The following is a 13,092-nucleotide window of genomic DNA, read 5'->3' on the forward strand; positions in this document are numbered from 1 at the left end:
TAACATAAGAATTCATGCCGAGAATATTATAAAGCATTATTTATTGTCAAACTGCTTAGAGAAAGTGCAAAGTATGACGCAATAAGATATATTTTGTCAACGTATTCGGATAAAGACCCCCGTTTGTCGGAAAGTGGTATAAACTTTGCGCCTTTTCTGTCACATGATTTCCTCTCCGGTTGACGTCATAAGATGATCGCGCTTAATAATTTAAGATTTTTACTTTTGAACTGTTATCATACATCAGTAGGATACTTGCCGTATTTAATAGTGGAATAATCTGACACTCAAAAAAATACGGGAAATAATTTGTCCGACATTTTAACTTCACATAATTGAATAAATACGATATTTACAGTGTGTAGTTGTTTTACAAGCAGCAAACATAACTAAAACAAGAAACAGCTTTTACATTTCTCTACTCACACTTCCTTGTGGAATAATGCCAATATAACGTTTGCCAATAAATCTTTATGCTTAAAGAACTGGTTTAACATGGATATATTAAATAATCATCTTATGAATCTGGGGTCAGTTGCATAGGACTTAGACTGCAGGGCTCTACGCTAACTTTTTTCTTGAGGAGCACTTGTGCTCCTAATTAAAAAAATTTAGGAGCACATTCAAAAATTTAGGAGCACATTCTAATCCATCAAACACATTCCAATTATAACTTTCCCATTACAGGACGATATTTGTCCTTTAATGTCCAGGGTCATTTTTACCATTATAAGAGCAATGTTTTCTAATCTTATTAAATGTATGCATCATCTGTCAATTTCTTAAATTCAACATAATTCTGACATTATATTATCATTAACTTCTGAGAGTACAGCACAAATACACACAAAAAGCAGAACTGGACTTCATACTATCAAACACCTATGCATTTAATGCATGAGTTAATGTTGTATGAATGTTTTACATATACGTTTTTGAATTTAGAAATATGTACAAATTAAACTTTAAAAGTTTAATATTTTAAATAAAAAAAGTCCATGCAAAGTATAAATATGAAAATAAAAACCGCCAGTAGGTGGCGGCAAGTCATTCAGTCAATAGTTCTAAACACAAGATTCATTTGAATCGAATCGCTTGGAGATGCGAATCAGTTCTGGTGAGGCTTTGATTTTCACAAATAGACAGTGTTGTGGCTAAAACGTTGTTACTTAATATCAACTTGTCTATTAGATTTTTGTACGAGATCAGTATCGCACATGCAATCATGCCAATACTCGGAGCTATAGCAAGCTGTAACTTTTGGCGCTCTGGCGCTTCATAAACAGAACCGCAGGCGTCTCGTGGGGGAACATTGCAGCCGGATCTACTTCTCTCTGTTTGTGGTGAGTCACGCAGATATTGTGCTAATCCGCAGCGGGAATAACTTATTTTGTGTGTAACGTTACAGTGATTCAGAATAAGACAAAAACCCGGTTTGGAAAAAATCTTCATGATATACTTGCTCATTGTATACATTTAGTATTTTTTTTTAAACAGCATGTGTGATAAAGATTAACTCAAGGGCTTTTTAAATGTATTATTAATACATTATTGTTTGATGGCATTTATGCCCCAAGCATCCGCTAATTTCTGGGCTTGTTTATGATAATCCAAACGTGATATTTCCAGTTAATTTTGATTTGGCTGATAAACAGCGCGAAGCGTCTCTGGTAAAGTGCGCATGGCTGCGTCGTCAGACTCGTCACACATGTTTCACTTCACTCGTTGTAAACAATCGTTGTTTGAAGTGTAGTCCGTCGCACACGTTTTTGCACTTCTTCTGCTGACTGAAGGCATGAAAAGCAGTTGATTGCAGTAGGAAACATCGCCTAACAGTTTCTCAGTGTTGATTCAGTCAGTGTTATAGTTTTTATTCCGATTGTACACATCCATTCATGAGAATCGATCGGGTCACTCGCACCGGTGCGCCTAAATATTTTTTCACAGTCGCACGCAGTAATTTTTAGGCGTAAATGCGCCCAAAATGGGCGTTATGTAGAGCCCTGGACTAGTCTTAAAAGTAAGTAATCTATTTTTTTTTCTTTAAGACTCGTACTTCTTCTTTTGGCTGTTCCTTTCAAGGGTCGCCACAGCGAATCATCTTCCTCCATCTATTTCTATCCTCTGTACCCTCTTCTCTCAGTCTGACTACCTTCATGTTCTCCTCCTCTACATCCATAAACCTCCTCTTTGGTCTTCCTCTTGACCTCCTGTCTGGCAGCTCTAACCTCAGCATCCTTTTACCGATGTATTCACTCTCCCTCCTCTGAACATGTCCAAACCATCTCAACCTGGCCTCTCTAACTTTGTCTCCAAAACATCTCACATGCGCTGTCCCTGATGTACTCATTTCTGATCCTATCCATCCTCGTCACTCCCAAAGAGAACCTCAACCTCTTCAGCTCTGCTACCTCTAGCTCTTCCTCCTGTCTTTTCCTCAGTGCAACTGTCTCCAAACCATACAACATCGCTGGTCTCACTACTGTCCTGTACACCTTTCCTTTCATTCTTGCTGGTACACTTTTATCACACAACAGACCTGACACTTTTCTCCACCCATTCCAAACTGCCTGCACACGCTTCTTGACCTCTTTTCCACACTCCCCATTGCTCTGGACTGTTGTACTCAAATCCAGCACCTTCTTTACCTCTTCTCCCTGTAACCTCACTGTTCCCCTTGGTTCCCTCTCATTCACACACATGCATTCTGTCTTGCTGCGACTAACCTTCATTCCTCTTCTCTCCAGACTTTCCTCCACCTGTTGGTAGATCATCAGTCCAATTTGAATTAGAAAAGTAAGACTGATTAAATTTTGACTAATTGCTCGGACAAATTACTGCTTAAGACCTAGTCTTAACATGAAGGCTAGGTTTAGGCAACTAGCCCCAGGTTTGATAATTATGGGAATCTGAACAATACATGCTGATGTTAAAATCCATATTCACTATAACTCTATGATAATGACAAAACCGAAATTAATATTAAACAGTGTTGATCTGATTGATAAAAAAATAAATAAAAAAAATGCAATAACAAAAATGTTTGAACTATGTTCCAAAAACAAAGTAAAATAGTACACAGAGGAAACTTTTTTTTGGGGGGGGGGGGGGGGGGGGGGACTGAATCATTAATCATATTAATTAGAAGATTGCTTGGTTAATCCAATTTAAATATTGTATCAATAATAAAACTAAATATATATATTTTACAATTTTGCATATAGCCTACTACCATCTAGCCTATTAAATCAATAATTTCAAGATACTCTGATATTGATGATTTATGCACCTTTTGTAAAAATGAGAAAGAGGTGTTGGCAGTTTTTTTTTTTTTTTTGATTGCATATTACCCAAACGTTTTGGAGGGAATTTGCAGGATTTACTTTTAAACTAGGATAAATATTGCTTTTCTTTAAAGAATATTATTGTATACTATGAAAACAATGTTAACAAAGGATGTTATTAACATTGTTAATGTAGCCTACTTATATTGCTGGTAATATTTTATATACGTAAACAAAAATGTTTAAATTCACAAATTTAAATAATTTTTTAAGTGAAATGTTATTGTTTTATGTCTTCTCTGGGGGGAAAAAAGTCATTAGCCTAACATGTTTAAAATTGTATGAGATGATTTTCGGATCCACTGTTATCAATAATGTCACACTTGCACTGATTTAAGATATATGTTCGAAATTCAGTAAAACAAACAAACAAACAAACAAACAAATAAATAAACGCCCGAGCTCCGTCTGTGAAAATAAATAATAAATAATGATGAATATAAGGCGAACTGTGCCGTTTACCCAAAAGCATTATAGCTGCTTAAGGTGGACGGTCTGTCTGACTGACTCAAAGCAGCGTGTTGGTGAAAGCCACATCCACGCTGATCATGAGCAAAACACCAAGAGTAATATTGTTAATCGGCTAATCTGTTATTATAATATTTCATACATTATCAGAGCTTGGTACACTAAAGGATTAGGAAACCATACTAATACGGTGTTTGACCCCCTTTCACCTTCAGAACTGCCTTAATTCTACGTGGCATTGATTCAACAAGGTGCTGAAAGCATTCTTTAGAAATGTTGGCCCATATTGATAGGATAGCATCTTGCAGTTGATGGAGATTTGTGGGATGCACATCCAGGGCACGAAGCTCCCGTTCCACCACATCCCAAAGATGCTCTATTGGGTTGAGATCTGGGGACTGTGGCGGCCATTTTAGTTCAGTGAACTTATTGTCATGTTCAAGAAACCAATTTGAAATGATTAGAGCTTTGTGACATGGTGCATTATCCTGCTGGAAGTAGCCATCAGAGGATGGTACATGTTGGTCAAAAACCAGGAACGTGTTCACGAACGATGCTCAGGTAGGCCGAGACATTTAAACGATGCCCAATTGGCACTAAGGGGCCTAAAGTGTGCCAAGAAAACATCCCCCACACCATTACACCACCACCACCAGCCTGCACAGTGGTAACAAGGCATGATGGATCCATGTTCTCATTCTGTTTACGCCAAATTCTGACTCTACCATCTGAATGTCTCAACAGAAATCGAGACTCATCAGACCAGGCAACATTTTTCCAGTCTTCAACGGTCCAATTTTGGTGAGCTTGTGCAAATTGTCGCCTCTTTTTCCTATTTGTAGTGGAGATGAGTGGTACCCGGTGGGGTCTTCTGCTGTTGTAGCCCATCCGCCTCAAGGTTGTGCGTGTTGTGGCTTCACAAATGCTTTGCTGCATACCTCGGTTGTAACGAGTGGTTATTTCAGTCAAAGTTGCTCTTCTATCAGCTTGAATCAGTCGGCCCATTCTCCTCTGACCTCGAGCATCAACAAGGCATTTTCTCCCACAGGACTGCTGCATACTGGATGTTTTTCCCTTTTCACACCATTCTGTAAACCCTAGAAATGGTTGTGTGTGAAAATCCCAGTAACTGAGCAGAATGTGAAATACTCAGACCGGCCCGTCTGGCACCAACAACCATGCCACGCTCAAAATTGCTTCTTTCCCATTCTGACATTCAGTTTGGAGTTGCAGGTTGTCGGTCTTGGGCTCCCGGGCAGAAAATGGGTCCCACTCCGCCCCTGGCTGTTGGCTAATTTACATATACATAACAATAAAATTACATTATACATAAAATTACAAATATATAACAATAGAAAATAATACATAATATGTAATCCTATATCTCTAGACCTTATGTGCCAGACAAACAAGTGCACATCCATCTTTATAATCTTGTCTAGAAGTTTGCAGTAGCTCTGTATATTTCTACAGCATCACTGTTGAAGAGTAATTAGTGAAGTAAATTAACTTATTGTAGAGTTAATGAAAGGGAAGGAGAGACCTCAGGTCTCCATAGGTGGAAGTCCATTCAAGGGTATAGAGCAGGTCATCAATGTCTAGAGGATCATTAGACAATCACAGCAGGTGGGTGTGTTAGATCAGGGTTGGAGCTAAACTCTGCAGAGCATTGGCCCTCCAGGGCAAGATTTGAATAGCCCTGGTATCGAGGATACTCACAGAACCCAGATTTCAGCAGTTCCTTCAGCCCAGCATTGAAAAAGCTTGACAGAGGAACAGTCATCCTGTGTGAGGAGGACTAGCTGGACATGAGTCTGAGTATATAATAAAATGAGTGTTTTAAATGAATATCACTTATCCATTGTACTGCTATAATGATTGCCACTGCACGCTCTGATCAAGTATCTGTTACTTCTCAGTTTTTAACTCTGAGAAGTAACAGAGTGGGGAATGCAGTCTCCTCCTGCCCATGATTCTAGAAGTATCTGTGAATATATCAGTTTTAAATAAAGTAGTCTAACCCATAAGATGAAACTTTACCTATAAATATGAATAAATTTCTAGCTCTGATTTTAAATCATAATTTTGGCCACCCCTGAAATGGGTCATACCATTAACTTTACCTGAGCTATTGAATTAAAGGGATAGTTCACCCAAAAATTAAAATTCTGATATAATACTCTCACCCTCAATTTGTTCCAAATCTGAATTTTTTCTTCTACTAAACTGAAGGGGGGAGTGGGCCGACACCCTTGCCTCTTCATCATATGCATCTTATCCTTTTGAATGACTTTTAATAACCTCATGAATTAAATAATCAGTTATTATCCTTTCAAAATAATGAATAACTATTGACAATCAATTTTATTTGATCATTAATACATTTAACTATTATTTAACATGATCTATGTCTGCTGTATGCTGTCTAATTTACTTTCCAGAGACAGTCTGACCCCTATCTCTGTGCCCTGACATAGATAGCCTGACCTCTATCTCTGGGTCCTGACCAACAGGGCCTTGGAGAGAAAGTTAGAACTTCCAAGAGGTGAATCCTGCCTGTTGTTAGTAACCCCAGGACAGGAAGGGGTGGGAGGATTTGAGTCTCCCAATTGTGATTACTTCCCATTTCTATAGTGTGATTTTTCCCATTGATAGAAGTACATTTTTTTGTCTTTATATTTCTTTATAGAATGAGGTAGATGATATTAGTCATACTTTTCTTTCTGGAGATTCGTTTGCCGTGTGGTGTTGATATCTTGTCCTGCTGATAAGCTCACTGCTGCGCTAACCTTGGAGGAGAGATGTGCCCTAGAGTCTTGTGTGTGTGTGTGTGTGTGTGTGTGTGTGTGTGTGTGTGTGTGTGTGTGTGTGTGTGTGTTACATGTTCTGTGCAGGTCTTCCAACTGGATTGGACCTCTTTTCTCACACCCTAGACCTCATGGCGTCTTTCTAGGACTCCCCTGAAGTCAACACTACCCCAATCTTGATTAATCTTCATCCTGATTAACAACAACAACATCTCCTATCTATTCTCGCGTGACACATTGTTTAGACTTTATGCCAATCAGTAATATTCCACGTGTCCATAATGATGTAAATCATGCCCTTGAAATTGGTATAACTGGTGTGGTAATTTTGTGTAAGGTAGAATCCTGGACCTGGCCTGTAGACCCGTTCGCAATTTGGTGTTGGGGGAATTTCTCATTTGAACTGAGTTAGTGGGTCCCTAGACATGAAAAATCACAGAGGTGCTCGTCCGCCATAGTGCCACGAATGACGTAGTGGTCCAATCAAATATGGCTGCCATCGGATGACGATGAAAATCCAACATATTTGTTTCTGAATGTTTATACACATGTAATACCTCTATTTAGACTAATTATGGTATGTGGAATTCATTTCTGCTATTGATATGACCATATTGGGTGATTTTGACCTTAAAGGGGGGGTGAAACACTCAGTTTCAGTCAATCTCATGTCAGTCTTGAGTACCTATAGAGTAGTATTGCATCCTTCATATCTCCGAAAAGTCTTTTCTAGTCTAAAAAGTCTAGTTTTATTATATTTATAAAAGAAATATGGGCTGTACAGAGTCTTTCCGGAAAAAAACGAGCGCCTGGAGGCGTATCGAGTGGGCGGAGCTAAAGAATGACGAGCACACCCAAAGCGGTGACGTCCTCAAGCGTGGAGAAACCCATGGCTATCTCAGCTAATAGATATATGATCCAGAATCAGATTCGGAGGCTGAAATAAATTGAACAGGAGAAAAATTAACAGCAGGATTTGTGTGTGTTTACTCGCAGTTTGATTCGGTTTATGGACTATTGTATGCGACTAAACTTAGCAGTAGCAAGCAAAACGGTTTTGCACGTCATACTAGTGTAACGTTATACAGAGAACAGCAATGGAGTAACCGTTAGCGCATTTGAATGACGAAGCACGCGATCGTGTCGTTTACTGATGTTTACTCACGCGACGGTAGCCAACAGCATCGACATTTGAAGCAGTTTTACTCACCGGCTGCTTCCAAAGCAGGACCGAACCTTTATCGCTGGGACCGCTCCGTCAAAAACACACTTCTTGGAGTGTGGAGATCCACTTTGCGATGCGACTGAAGCGATGTTGTGAAGCTTCCCGTCATTTCTGCGTTCAAATCGGTTCAAATGCAGCGCTGCCTTCCCGGAATGCTGTGCTGAAGCGTTGAAGTCGCTCGACGTCACCCATAGGAATAAAGTGGAGCGCGGCGCGGACTATAACGACAGAAGTGTTCACGGACGACTGGATCTGCAGCTGAGCGAGTGTTTATGGGCGTGCATTTCCTCTCTCGCTCTAGTCACGCGCGCGCACCCTACCGGGAGAAGAGCCCGTACTGCCCATACAAGGACCTTCCGCTCTAGTAACGTCAAGCCGACCCATACTCGAAAAAAACTCTCTGAAACTTGTGAGAAACCGGAAGGAGTATTTTTGACACAGAAATACTCCATCAAACGTCCAACATTAGTTTTTGAAACTTTGTCTATGTTTAGGATGGGAATCGTGTAAAAAGCTCAGTATGCATGAAACAGCATCCCCCCCCCCTCCAGAATGGCATGGTCATAGTCATTTTCCTATTTTGAAGAATCTCAAAAGACATGTACATGCGAACTAACTAAATTTATAGTCTGCCCTTATACTGTGTATTGTGTATACAATACTAGAGTTCACAAAAAATAAGAGGACAAGATTTAACTTTTCTTGTATTTTACCAGGAGTATCAAAAGATACTTCTCACTTCATCTCACTATTGAGCATCGCACCAATTGATCAACAGTGAGCATGCTATCATCTTGATGCGTCACTGACAAAGACAGTGGTTAAAGGACATATTCTGACTGGAGATGACTGTATGAACAACATGGGGACTAAACATACTGCTATGGTTTCTGACCCAGTGCAATACTTAGCCAACTTTGAAGAGGCAGACACCTTGACAGAGCAAGATGCAGCTAAGACATTTGATGATTTCAGGATAGAAATCTACACCAGTGGAAGTTCTGGAATTGATGCTCTCCCTTCCACAAGTAGTGGGATCAGAGGCCACATCCAACGAGGGGCTTTTCTGGTTCATACAACATGCCACTTGCTTGCAACTTTGGCACACCCCTGCCATCAAAATGTCTGAAGTCCATACCACCAAGTCTGCTCACAGTAAAGCCCCTTTCACACTGCGATTCCGGCAAATACACGGATAATGCGACCCGGCATTTGTTCCCGGGCCGCTAGATTTGGCCCATTCACACAGCCAGCGAAATACCGTAATATGTGCGCTTTCACACACAACCCGTAACGGTCCCGGGTCGAGTTGACACGTGACATCCGGATGTGACGTATAATGGCGAGCGATCTCAGCTTCAGCGCGGATAGTAAGGAGGTCCGTGGTCTCGACTTGTGTCCAGTTTGCACACATTTCTGCTTGTTTAATTTTAGTTTCTTTTGTAGACGAACACTCTCTGCGTTTAAAACACCGACGAGCTCTTCTGGCACTGCAGGGTTGTGTTATTGAAGAAACAAGCTGTAGGAGTCGCACGATAACTACGTACACGTTGCGGCATTAGTTTCGGCTTTTGTTCACACAGCGCACGTCCCGGGTCGAATACCGCAATATTACTAGGTCCCCGACCCGGGTCGAATTCGGTAATCAATCCCGGGACGTGGTTGCTTTCACACAGAAGGCGACCCGGCAATGTTCCGGGAATATTGCGGGTCCGACATGCAGTGTGAAAGGGGCTTAAGTAAGTGTGCAGGCAAGTGTGACAATCGCCGATGTGGCTTTTGTGCTGCTGAAGTTCATGCACCATATTCTGCCATGGAAAAATCATCCTGTAAAAACCCATCCCACTAACATGCATGAACACATACAGTACACTTTGAGAGAAATCAGACTATATGGTGCACTTTTAGTTAATTTGATATGATGTAATTTGTATCAGTTTTATTGCTTCTTTAGCTTAGAAATCTAGACACACCCTAGCGGCAGCAAAGCTAATTTGCAGCCAGGGTAGTCTAGCAACTCTTCGTTGAATTGTGAGCTGTAAAAAGCAAACTCTGGTCAGGCCAATCAAATTGTGTATAGAGTCGGTGGGCGGGCTTAATATAATGACGGCAGAGTTGCGGAGGTTCCGCGTGCTACTTGTAAACACAGAAGCTGGCAAACAGCGTTCTTTCGAATTGGCTTTGGCCGCGACTCTGGAAGACTCAGAGTTAAGCTTTTCTTTGAGAAAAGAACGGTACTGAAATCATTCTTAAGAAAGGAAGATGTGTTCGGAGTTTTGCCGACCGGATACAGCGAAAGTTTAATCTATCAACTAGTTCCACTTCACCTTCTTCGTTGCTCTGGTTGGTTGTAGCTCTATCCTATTGCGTGCAGAGTGAATTTGAAAGACAACCGTTTATCCCGCCTCTCAGATTGAGCCCTGCCAATGGGAAGTTCCCAGGCCCAACATCTTGTCAGGCTATTGCTACATAGTTTTATTTGCACCCAATTGTTTTATTTTATATCATTGTACTAACACCCAATTAAACTAAAACTTCAAAGGGGATGTTTATAATTGTTACATTTCTTCTCTTCATGTCTTGTTATAATTAAAACAAATAATTGAAGGAAACAATAATAAGTGACTATAAAGAAAAAATATTTTTTTATAAAAAATATGTTGACCTTGATATTTCAGTGACAAGATGATCCTTAATGTTAAAAAAAAATATTAGCAATGAATGTTAAATGTCAGATTTAGTAGAATTAAATTTATTGCATCTGGCTTTTATTCCTAATAATGGCCAAGTTATGGCCAAAGTCTTCTGAATAGGAAAATTACCTTGACCATGCCTGCTAAAGGTCAAAATTCAACCATTATGGTCATAACAATATCAGAAATTAATTCCACATACAATAGGAAGTCTAAATAGAGGTATTACATGTGTATATACATTCAGAAACATAGAAGTTGGATTTTCATCATCATCCGATGGCGGCCATATTTGATTGGACCACTACGTCATTCGTGGCACTATGGCGGACGAGCACCTCTGTGATTTTTCATGTCTAGGGACCCACTAACTCAGTTCAAATGAGAAATTCCCCCAACACCAAATTGCGAACGGGTCTACAGGACAGCTGACAGCGCCCTGAGAGACTCTGAAGCTGACTCTACCGATGAAACTGCAAACTATTCTTCAGTAAAATTCTCTCTGATGATTGAACATCCTGACTCCTGGTCTTCATTTCGCATATCTGGTCTATGGGTCAAAACTGTCCACCCCTAACAAAACACACGCACGCACACGCACACGCACGTACTCACTCTCTCACACACTCACACTCACACACACACACACGCACACACACACGCACGCACGTACTCACTCTCTCTCTCACTCACACACACACACACACACACACACACACACACACACACACACACACACACACACACACACATATGTTGGTCTATGTGGTTTACAGGGACTCTCCATAGGCGTAATGGTTTTTATACTGTACAAACCGCATTTTCTATCTCCTACACTGCCCCTGCCCCTAAACCTACCCATCACACACACTGCCCCTAAACCTACCCATCACACACACTGCCCCTAAACCTACCCATCACAGGAAACATTCTGCATTTTTACTTTCTCAAAAAACATCACGTAGCATGATTTATAAGATGTTTTCCTCATAGGGACCAAAAAATGTCCCCACAAGGACAAGGCTTTCGGATGAGGCAAAATTATGTAAATTATGACAGAAATGTATTTTTTGGGCTAGCTATCCCTTAAAGCAACACTAGGTAACTTTTCAACCTTCATAATATATTTTTCAAGACTCTTGTGATGATAAATCGACTTACAATAGGTTGACACGACATTTCCCACGCGCCGCCAGAAGAACACCTGCATGTGAACTCCTCCTGCAGTGTTCAGGGGAACTGTTAGTGCTGCACCGACCCGCGGGTCCCGCTTTTATGAAGTTATTTGGCCCGCCCCGCACCACTGGATATATTTTTACAACCCGCCCCGCACCCGCGACCATTAAATAGACATACGGGGTCCGCGGGTTATGAGACGACCCGCGCATCACTAGTTCAGGGCTATCAGGGCTGTCATGTCAGCAAATGCACGCGCGATGGCATCCCCTGTTGTAGGATGACAGAGCTTATGACAGTAGTTGAGGACATTATTTTTTGCCAACTGTAGGGGGACCCCGAGAGCAAAAGTTGCCAAGTGCGGCTTTAAATAAGCCAAACCACGATCATTCATGGACATGCTTTTCTAAATTATTTTAAAATGCTCATACACTGTTTAGGTGAATTAAATTTGCCCTTTTTAATGCTGTTAATCACAAAGCAAACTACTTACTGCGCACGAACGCATACCATAATAGTAGGCCGAGCCACACAGTTTACTTATATCGGTGTTACAAATATTCAAATGATCACAGAAGTACCAGGATGAAAGTATATAGCTCAACACTGATATCTACTGTAGTGATACAAATACAGCAAATCACATCTTGAAATGAACAAGTGACTTAAAGTATTTGTCACTGAATCATTCAAGTACACAGCAAAAACTCCAGTGTTAAATTAACTCTCCTCAGAGTTTATTTGGCTCCACACTCACGAGTGTTAAAAGTAACTCTGAAGAAGTGTTAAAGGTAATGAGATAATTAAGAGATTAATTAAGTGATGATTGACCATTAGTGAAGACACCTGATGATAACAAGCAGAATCACTGAAGGACAGAGTCACCATTTTTAAGTCACCATTATGGAGATCAGTGTTTGCTTTAGTTGGGCTCTTGACTCTTGGCTTTCTAACATTAGTTTTTTTTTTTTGCTGCTTTAACTGTGTGTTTGGAACGAACATTTCGGCAAAGAAAGCACAGAGAAAATATGTTCAGAAGTTAGTGATGTTATGATTAACATAATCATCATTTAGTGACTGGATCAACTAATATCATTCTGAGTCAAATTTCTAGCTATATGGGGCATGTTGATTTTACATTATTGATTACAACAGCTCTGTGAAGTTAATAGGGTGAGATTCTGCACAAAAAAGATTTCAAACTACTTTGTTGCGTTACACACTCACAGACATCAACAATCAGTGTAGGAATCTCAACAATGGTGACAATCAGCATCTCAGAAAGAAATCAATAGGTTACTATCGTAACCCCGGTCCTCTGAAACATCGAGTGGAGAGATCCACCTATGGGAAGGGCATCCGTACCTGACCTCTGCAGA

Source organism: Pseudorasbora parva, chromosome 8 (genome assembly GCF_024679245.1).
Source record: "Pseudorasbora parva isolate DD20220531a chromosome 8, ASM2467924v1, whole genome shotgun sequence".
Lineage (NCBI taxonomy): Eukaryota > Metazoa > Chordata > Actinopteri > Cypriniformes > Gobionidae > Pseudorasbora > Pseudorasbora parva.